Raw genomic sequence first — 10672 nt, 5'->3', positions numbered from 1 at the left:
TTCCTTACTTGCAGCTGTTAAGCGCAAGAAACGTGTATAATATTAAAGAGAAGACCCTGCAAATTAAGCGAGCAGTTGAATTGGTACCTTATATCTGTATATCTTGATTTCAACATGTCATTTCGGATGTTAAACTTTCTTACAGATTTTAATCAAATTTTTAAAAGAAAGTATTTAAAAAAGGATAGCTAATGATTTCTTTTATAATCATTTGCCAATCTACAGAGAAATAAATGACCGCCAGCTGATCGAACTGTGCCTATTTACAGCAATTAGACCTTGTGGTTGTCCTTTTACAATTCCATCTTAATGCAAGCAGTACCAGGAGAGATTTGTTAGTAACAAGGAATGCTTTATAGATCAACTGGTTTACTTTCCAACAGACAGTCATGAGGTGAACCTTAAGGCTATCTACCACTATCATTCTAACTACTGTTGAAGAAATGTCAAGAGCTCTCCCCTACCCATTTCTGCAATGGATTACTCGCAAAAAGACATATTTTCTTTCTTTTAAAGGTTGGGGTAGGATACAAAGAAAACTGCTGATTAGCTGTGGTGCAGTCTTGACCCCTGTCCAGGAGAAGTCTACACCTCAGATTGTTCCACACAGAATATGCTGCTTTGATCCCAATGTTACTAATGTTGCATTGGGAAAGTTGCAAGTTAGAGTTGAGGCATCCTGTGAAGGCAGGAAAGAAATTAAGAGGGAGAATTAGTTCATTTATGTGCATTTCCTTGTAGCCAGTTCAGGATACATTGGTGGAAGTCCTTTATCATCTTCTCAGCTACACTACATACATGGGCCAATGTTACGATCAGGCGAGGAAGAGTCAAAAGGCTCCCCTCTTCTGCTTAGCCTTGTTTGACTGCAACAGAGTTTATTTCTTTTAAACAGTGAATGTGCTTATCAATTCAGTGAGTGTTTAACCCTTTATGTGCTATGATCATAAAAAAAACAATCTTGAGTTTAAACAAGAAGTAGGTTAGTTTCTTGTACTTAAAATCAAAACCTGATCTAAGTAAAAATAATAAACTACGCTCCAACGTTCACACATACACACACATGCTTGAGAATCACACACACACAAATAGGTTACAGAGTGATGAAGAATAGATTGGTTGGATTAGAGTCCAGAACAAATAAAAATAATATACAGTCTGCGGAGTCTGGTAATTCAGTTGTCTTCCAGCTGAATTCGTGGTCCTGAAGTTTCTGGCTGGTAGAGGTGGCCACCTGGTTTAGGGTTTTCGTGGAGACAGTGATGTCGATGGCTTTCTCCCTGGGGTCTCTGTCTGCAGCAACGATAGACATGGATGTTTTGCAGTTCGCAGACAGGGTTTGAAATGTACAGTATTATCTGGAGAGAGAGACAGACAGACAGAGAGAGACACACACAGACATAGAGAGAGAGAGAGAGCTATTCAGACATGCATCTCAATACCTTGGAATGTGAAGTATTTCAATGCAAATTGTGGTGACCATCTTAGCTGCTGTCTTTTTAGAAGTTGAATTTAGGATTCCAATTTTCCTTTTAAAAGTTTAACTTAGGTTTCCAACTGATGAATTAAAAGTCATCATTCAGCATAGCATGTTTTCATGACACCCAGGAAAAGCAGGGACTTATGTAGCAGCAATCAGGTGAATCGAGGGAGTTTATCCTCAAATTTTAAAAAGGCAAATATAAATCCATCACAAAGATTTGTGAAAAAGAAAACGTTAGAACTTGCATTTATAGTGCACCTTTCACAACCTCAAGATGTCCCAAAGCACCTTACAGCTAATCAAGTAGCTTTGAAATGTGAACATTGTCGTAATGTTGGGAAACATGGTAGCCAACTTGTGCACAGCAAGATACCACAGACAGCAATGAGATACATAGACATACATTTGATATTGCTTGAGGGATAAATGTTGGTCAAGACACTAGGAGAACTTCCCTGCTCTTCTTTGAAAAGTACCATGGGATATTTTACATTCATCTGAGAGGGCAAACAGGGCCTCAGTTTAGTGTTGCATCAAACAGTTGAGCATTCCCTCACTGAGGTGGCAGCCAAGATTATGTGCCCAAGTTTTTGAAGTGGGGCTTGAACCCACCATCTTCTGACTTGTAGGTGAGAATGCTACCACTGCCAATGTCTGCGGTGAAGTTTTAATACTGTTAGCTTAGCATTATTTAATCCTTGGAGCTTGCAAATTGTCACTTGGCTATTATTAGCCATAAATGATATTTTAAGGTTACGCATCAATTTCACAGTATAACAAGGAACAATGTTTACCTTGGAATATTTTAAGAATATGTTGAGAAAAACATTGAGCAAAATAAGATCATGACAATCAACCTTCAGAATAGTTCTGCAAGATAATGTATATCCTCACACCATTTATCATTCTCCAAGTGAGATGAAGAGAATGCAACATATACCAGGGCCAGTAGCCAAACATCAGTTGGCAGTTTCCCAATACTAACCAGGAACTCACCGTGTTCAGGCTTGTCTATTTGTTTCATATGTAGATGCCAAGTGGAACCAGGCAGGTCCTTACAGGAAGAAAATAAATACAGCACAGGTTACCCTCAGACCACCACTAATTAAATTTGCTGAGGAGCTGCATTGGTACAAACCAATACTCAGTATTCCTGACCCTTCTACCTGCTGTTCTGATCACTCACTTGCATTTTGCTCAATCCTAAATAGGGATTCACATATTCCAGCTGGCAAAAGGTCGACACCTGAAACATTAACCACCTTTTCAAATGGTGACGCACTGTATTTCTAGCATTTCCCTGTTTTTATTTCACGTTATACCTATTAGCCTTGATCACTCATCACGTATCCGCAATTGCAAATGGTTTGTCGGATAAAAGCACTTTCAACATCAATTTTGTATTGCTCAAAATCCCAATACAACAGAATATTTGGAAATGTGAACCAATAAAATATGGTACCATGAAATATTTTTTTCCATTAACATTACAAGGCATTCTACCCAACTGCATCTAGTCCAAGTTAGGGAAAGGACAACCAGTGATGTCAGGTGACCCCGTTCTTTCTCCCTGCTCCCCTTCCTATGCAATTCTCAGTTACAGGTCGAGATTTTTGTATGAACCAGTAAACCAAACAAATTCCCAAATGCACAAAGGTGACTTGTTTCTAACTTTAAAACAATGGCAAAGTCATTCAACATTCGTAACTAGAATTTTTGGTTTGATTCAGAAGAAAATGTAATCGGTGATTCTACAGGAAATTCTTTTTACTTCAATGACAAAAAAAAACAAATTCTTGAAGCAAATTAAATGTGCAATTGGTTTTGAGCAAAGTTAACGTTCACCGGGAATATTGTGTACATTTATTTCAATAATTTGTGTGAACTGCACTAAGCAGCAGGGGGCACCAAACGATTTGGAAAGCAGTAAACTGAAGCATGAACAATTTGAGCGAAATGTAGGAGTTGTTGGAAGCACGCATTAGGTTGACAGGTTGTGGAATTATAGTGTGTTCCTTTTAGCAGCTCTGGTCTTTTTACAAATGTTGTCTGATCTGTTGTGTATTTCTGGTATTCTTGGTTCTTAGCTCAGATTTCCAGCATTTGGACTTTTCCCAGGTGGCCAGTTCCACTTTTCAAATACTAAGACACACATTCACTCAGCGACATCTCAAAACTTCATTAATGCAAAGGTCCAATCAGAACTTTGTAGAACATTTACAGAGAAATATGTTGTTACATTTCTTGGTAATATTATCGGTAAATCATGAAGTATTGTACCTCTTACTTCCCTCCATTACAATCAGAGTAAAAACCTGTCCAAAGGCCCCTCTAAACTACCGATCTCAGATTGGTATCTCTCAGCAGGTCTGGCAGCATCTGTGGAAAGAGAAGCAGAGTTAACGTTTCGGGTCAGTGACCCTTCTTCGGCACTAGCAAATATTAGAAATGTCTAATTTCTAATATTTGCTAGTTCCGAAGAAGGGTCACTGACCCGAAACGTTAACTCTGCTTCTCTTTCCACAAATGCTGCCAGACCTGCTGAGTGGTTCCAGCATTTCTTGTTTTTATTTCAGATTTCCAGCATCCACAGTATTTTGCTTTTATTATCAGATTGGTATCTGTTTGGTGCAACGTCCAGCTGGCAGACTCGAGTTATACCGCCAGTAGTAACCTGTCTCTAGATGCAGAAATCAACAAGCGCATGGGAAAGGCTTCCACTGCTATGTCCAGACTGGCCAAGAGAGTGTGGGAAAATGGCGCACTGACACGGAACACAAAAGTCTGAGTGTATCAAGCCTGTGTCCTCAGTACCTTGCCCTATGGCAGCGAGGCCTGGACAACGTATGTCAGCCAAGAGCGACATCTCAATTCATTCCATCTTCGCTGCCTCCAGAGAATACTTGGCATCAGGTGGCAGGACCGTATCTCCAACACAGAAGTCCTCAAGGCGGCCAACATCCCCAGCTTGTACACACTACTGAGTCAGCGGCGCTTGAGATGGCTTGGCCATGTGAGTCGCATGGAAGATGGCAGGATCCCCAAGGACACATTGTACAGTGAGCTCGCCACTGGTATCAGACCCACTGGCCGTCCATGTCTCCGCTTTAAAGACGTCTGCAAACGCCACATGACGTCCTGTGACATTGATCACAAGTCATGGGAGTCAGTCGCCAGCGATCGCCAGAGCTGGCGGGCAGCCATAAAGGCGGGGCTGAAGTGTGGCGAGTCGAAGAGACTTAGCAGTTGGCAGCAAAAAAGACAGAAACGCAAGGGGAGAGCCAACTGTGTAACAGCCCCAACAAACAAATTTTTCTGCAGCACCTGTGGAAGAGTCTGTCACTTTAGAATTGGCCTTTATAGCCACTCCAGGCGCTGCTCCACAAACCACTGACCACCTCCAGGCACTTACCCATTGTTTCTCGAGACAAGGAGGCCAAAGAAGAAGAAGAGGACATCCCTCCAGATTGCAGCCAGGTTGGCTACAAAGGAACTTTGCTCCCGCCTCCTTAAAACTCATGCATGGAGCCTCCGACTGCCCTCCCCTTAGATATTTTTTTCTGCCGGAACCGTATAATTTCAGCTGGGATTGTCAGTTTTGTTTACTACTGAGCCTTGTCCGTGCTGGAGTATCAGGTTTGCCTGGTGATTTCACAGTGGTGCTGGAAAGTGTCTGCTGTCCTAGACTGTCATTCACTGTTTTATGGACACATGTGGCTCAGGGTACACTGCGCAGTAACTGTCAATCTTTTTGTTATATATGAAGCTTGTTCAGATTTCTGTAGTTTAAGCTCAATGGGAGAGTATCAAGAAGAACTAAAGAAACGATCAGCTTTAGCTCAGCAAAACAGTCACCGAACAGAAACAGGATTTCTTCCCATCACAGACTGCCCCTTTCCCATGTTCTACCAGTCTTTCCTTCCCCCTCCTGTTGCCCTTATCCCACTGCTCCCTCCTTCCCCACCCCTTCACTTCCCTCTCTACTCTGCCCTTGCCACTTCCTTCCCCGCTTTTTCTTCCTGCCTCCTCCCCTTCCTTCCCCCATCACTCTCTCTCCCTTTCATCCTTCCATCCCCTCACTTCCCTCTTCTCTCCTTTCTCTCCCTTTCACCGACCATTTTTCACCCCTTTTCCTGCTGAAGCCTTGAGTCACCCTTAGCCTATGGTAGGTGATCTAAGTGGCCATTCTTCACGTCTGAGTTTACGTGGTATTAATACCCTAGTTCGCCAGGCTGGACATTCTTGTTCAGCCGGAATCTTTCCTTCTGTCTCCTACACAAGTGAACAATCTAGCAGGTATCACTGTAATGAAGAAGTCTGACCCATTTTCTCTTTTCTAAACTAGGTGACTAATTGTATCTTCCTTACCACTGGCTTGGCCTTAGTATTGGGCATAAATAACAGAGCCTTGAAGGTTTGTTTGGTTCAGTTATTCACCGGCTTATTCAGCTAAGCAACTTTGGGAAGCAAGTGTTAGGTTATTACTAAAATTCAAACAATTGTAGTTCTTGCTCTCATTTTCAAATGGAGTCATAAACATACCTGATTACAAAGGTTGCTCACAAAACAGTATTTCATTATAATATTTCAACTAATGACTTTTGCATTTATTCTTTACAGCAAATCTACAGATTTCTGACAAAGTTGAAAACAAAAACTCTGATGCTCAGTTGTATTTGTTTACACTCACATTGCCCTTCTTTTGGCATATTTCATACTGTAGCTTTTGAGTAAACATTGTAACTATCTCTCAAAATTCCCTTTTACAACCACTGGTTAACTTTGTAAATTAAAATTCAACCAAATAGAATTGTATAAATACACAGCACAGGAGGCGGTCATGCGACCAGTCAATTGTGCTGGCTCTCTAAAACGGCTTTCTACTTGATCCCATGTCCTTGCATTTCCCTGTTTACACATACATCTTTACTATAGTAAATACTTAACTTTTTTTTTAAAATCCTGTTTCTTGGAGGACATTTCATGTCCTAACAATTCTCTGTTAGAAAAAAATCTTCCAGCCTGAAATGTTCAATTGGTTTTACTCTCTTAATTTTAAAGGTTCTAGGCAACAAGTTATGCAATGGGAGTAATCTGCACAGGACATAAAATAGTATTTGTTATATTTAGTTTTCTCTCATTTTTCTTATTGCCTGAAAATGACAAGCCAATAATTGGAATAAAGGAATTAATCACCCCTCTCTGTTTAAATGATATTCAATCAGCGGGCTTCAGTTATAACTGAACTAAAAATTGAATGGGTACTTGGATACAATATTAAACTTGTCAGTGGCCAAAAACCTACACTTTTCTATTTGAATTTATTTAATCTCACAAGAAACAAGAATTATCTGTCAGTTTATGATGATCATATGGAAGCATGTTGCATTCAGGGACTGGTAAAAACAGTTGGCACAGACACAAATTGGTAGGAAATGTGATTTTTCTTTATTTACTTACTCAGACCAATATTTTAGATCCACATCTCTTCAATTTTCTATTATTCAAAGGCATACAATAAAAATAAAGCCATCACAAATATCTTTCCCCCTCCAAAGGTAAAAAAAAAGTTGAGCAAATTAATTATCTTCTCCAGAGGCATTTGGATTGCCTTGAGAATCATCTTCAATTTCAGTTACATGATGAATCTCCTGATCACCTTGATATTGTTCTTCGTACCCTGCGCTGTAAGGGTTATATACATGGCGATATTGATCATAAGGTGTTGTCACATCATTAATATCATTTTCGTAAGGACACGGAAATTCAAGGTCTGGATCACAGATGATTTCATAACGGCTAGTATCATGGAAGTCAAGTTCTCCATCAGTAACAGCAAATGGTTCCACGCGACATTCAATGCCATATTCAGGATCACAGTCAGAATCTGGCTCATACACATCCTCCTTATCATTACGACAATTGGAGTCATAGTATGGGTCGCAACCTTCTCTTTGTATTTGGTTACCACCATGAGATCGAGATGTGTGGCAGTCAGGATCGTATTCAGGGTTACAGTTGTGTTCTGACTGACGAGAGTCCATTGCATCTCCACCACAGTAAGGGTCATATGGGTCACACGCTTCAGTATGTGTTTGTTCACTGGCATGGGACAGACTGTTACTGCAGTTAGGGTCATGGTCAAGGTTACACTCATGTTCCGACTCATTTGAATTAATAGTCTGTTTCTGACAGTTTGAATCATAATTTGGGTCACAATCTTCTGTGGCTCTTCTATCTTGTATTTCCTCATTAATGTGAGATTGGGATTTATCGCAATAAGGGTCAAGATTTGGATCACAATTATCTGTGCCTGTTCTTTCTTGTTCTCTAGCTCGGTATCGGGAATAACACTCAGGGTCAGTGTATGGGTCACAGTTCTCTGTGCCTGTTCTTTCTTGTTCTCTAGCTCGGTATCGGGAATAACACTCAGGGTCAGTGTATGGGTCACAGTTCTCTGTGCCTGTTCTTTCTTGTTCTCTAGCTCGGTATCGGGAATAACACTCAGGGTCAGTGTATGGGTCACAGTTCTCTGTGCCTGTTCTTTCTTGTTCTCTAGCTCGGTATCGGGAATAACACTCAGGGTCAGTGTATGGGTCACAGTTCCCTGTGCCTGTTCTTTCTTGTTCTCTAGCTCGGTATCGGGAATAACACTCAGGGTCACTGCGAGGGTCACAGTTCTCTGTGACTGTTCTTTCTTGCTCTCTAGCTCGGTATCGGGAATAACACTCAGGGTCACTGCGTGGGTCACAGTTCTCTGTGCCTGTTCTTTCTTGTTCTCTAGCTCGGTATCGGGAATAACACTCAGGGTCAGTGTATGGGTCACAGTTCTCTGTGCCTGTTCTTTCTTGCTCTCTAGCTCGGTATCGGGAATAACACTCAGGGTCAGTGTGTGGGTCACAGTTATCTGTGCCTGTTCTTTCTTGCTCTCTAGCTCGGTATCGGGAATAACACTCAGGGTCAGTGTGTGGGTCACAGTTCTCTGTGCCTGTTCTTTCTTGCTCTCTAGCTCGGTATCGGGAATAACACTCAGGGTCAGTGTATGGGTCACAGTTCTCTGTGCCTGTTCTTTCTTGCTCTCTCGCTCGGTATCGGGAATAACACTCAGGGTCACTGCGTGGGTCACAGTTCTCTGAACCTGTTCTTTCTTGCTCTCTAGCTCGGTATCGGGAATAACACTCAGGGTCACTGCGTGGGTCACAGTTATCTGTGCCTGTTCTTTCTTGCTCTCTAGCTCGGTATCGGGAATAACACTCAGGGTCAGTGTATGGGTCACAGTTCTCTGTGCCTCCTCTTTCTTGCTCTCTAGCTTGGTATCGGGAATAACACTCAGGGTCAGTGTATGGGTCACAGTTCTCTGTGCCTCTTCTTTCTTGCTCTCTAGCTCGGTATCGGGAATAACACTCAGGGTCAGTGTATGGGTCACAGTTCTCTGTGCCTGTTCTTTCTTGCTCTCTAGCTCGGTATCGGGAATAACACTCAGGGTCAGTGTATGGGTCACAGTTCTCTGTGCCTGTTCTTTCTTGCTCTCTAGCTCGGTATCGGGAATAACACTCAGGGTCAGTGTATGGGTCACAGTTCTCTGTGCCTGTTCTTTCTTGCTCTCTCGCTCGGTATCGGGAATAACACTCAGGGTCACTGCGTGGGTCACAGTTCTCTGAACCTGTTCTTTCTTGCTCTCTAGCTCGGTATCGGGAATAACACTCAGGGTCACTGCGTGGGTCACAGTTATCTGTGCCTGTTCTTTCTTGCTCTCTAGCTCGGTATCGGGAATAACACTCAGGGTCAGTGTATGGGTCACAGTTCTCTGTGCCTCTTCTTTCTTGCTCTCTAGCTCGGTATCGGGAATAACACTCAGGGTCAGTGTATGGGTCACAGTTCTCTGTGCCTCTTCTTTCTTGCTCTCTAGCTCGGTATCGGGAATAACACTCAGGGTCAGTGTATGGGTCACAGTTCTCTGTGCCTCTTCTTTCTTGCTCTCTAGCTCGGTATCGGGAATAACACTCAGGGTCAGTGTATGGGTCACAGTTCTCTGTGCCTCTTCTTTCTTGCTCTCTAGCTCGGTATCGGGAATAACACTCAGGGTCAGTGTATGGGTCACAGTTCTCTGTGGCTGCTCTTCTATGACAATAAGGGTCATGCTCAGGATCACAGTTTCTGTCGTGTTCGCGTACTTGGTTATATTCCTCATTTTCGTAACAGTTGGAGTCATATGGGTCACAGCTATTACTTGTCTGAGAATTGTGAACTGGATAACAGTCTGGGTGATAATAGAGGTCACAATCGTACCCTTCCTTTGTTTTACCTTTGTACATGGATTGAGGCCTGCGACAGTTACGATCATACTCGGGATCACAATCAGGGTCTTGATCATCTCGGTCAATAGATTTCACATTTTGTCGACATTTGGAGTCACGATAGGGGTCACATTCAAATTCATTTTTACTACCATATACAGAGCTATCAGGACTACAATAAGGGTCATATCTGGGGTCACATTCAGAGTCTGGTGCAGGCTCATCTTTAGGATGATATGCCAATTGGCAGTTGCGATCATAGTATGGGTCACAGTCATATGGATTTTTATATGCAGCCATGGTGGAGCGGCAATATGGATCCTTTGCAGTGTCACAGGCAGGGTATGTGGAATGCACTTCTTTCTTTGGTTTTGGAAAGCAGTTAGGGTCTGAGTACGGATCACACGATTGCTTTAAGTAGGCAACTAGTGCCAGACAGTGTGGATTGCTTGGATCATATGGATTACAATACTGGTTTACTAACTGAGCGTATTGTGCATAAGTGTAGGGTTGTTGGTAACAATTTGCATCATAACGTGGATCACATGCAAAATATGCTGATGTGTGCTTAGAATATGATTCAGCCTTGCAGTAAGGATCTTTATGGGGGTCACAGGACTGTGCCTGGGCTCTGCAGTTGGGGTTTTTGTATGGGTCACATGGTTCTACTCTGCAGTATGGATCTTTGTGTGGATCACAAGAGTATGCTTCTGCTCGGCAGTATGGATCCTTTGGATCACAAGAGTATGCTTCTGTTCTGCAGTATGGATCCTTTGGATCACAAGAGTATGCTTCTGTTCTGCAGTATGGATCCTTTGGATCACAAGAGTATGCTTCTGCTCGGCAGTATGGATCTTTGTGTGGATCACAAGAGTATGCTTCTGCTCGGCAG

Source organism: Heterodontus francisci, chromosome 11 (assembly GCF_036365525.1).
Source record: "Heterodontus francisci isolate sHetFra1 chromosome 11, sHetFra1.hap1, whole genome shotgun sequence".
Lineage (NCBI taxonomy): Eukaryota > Metazoa > Chordata > Chondrichthyes > Heterodontiformes > Heterodontidae > Heterodontus > Heterodontus francisci.
This window is presented reverse-complemented; position numbering follows the sequence as displayed.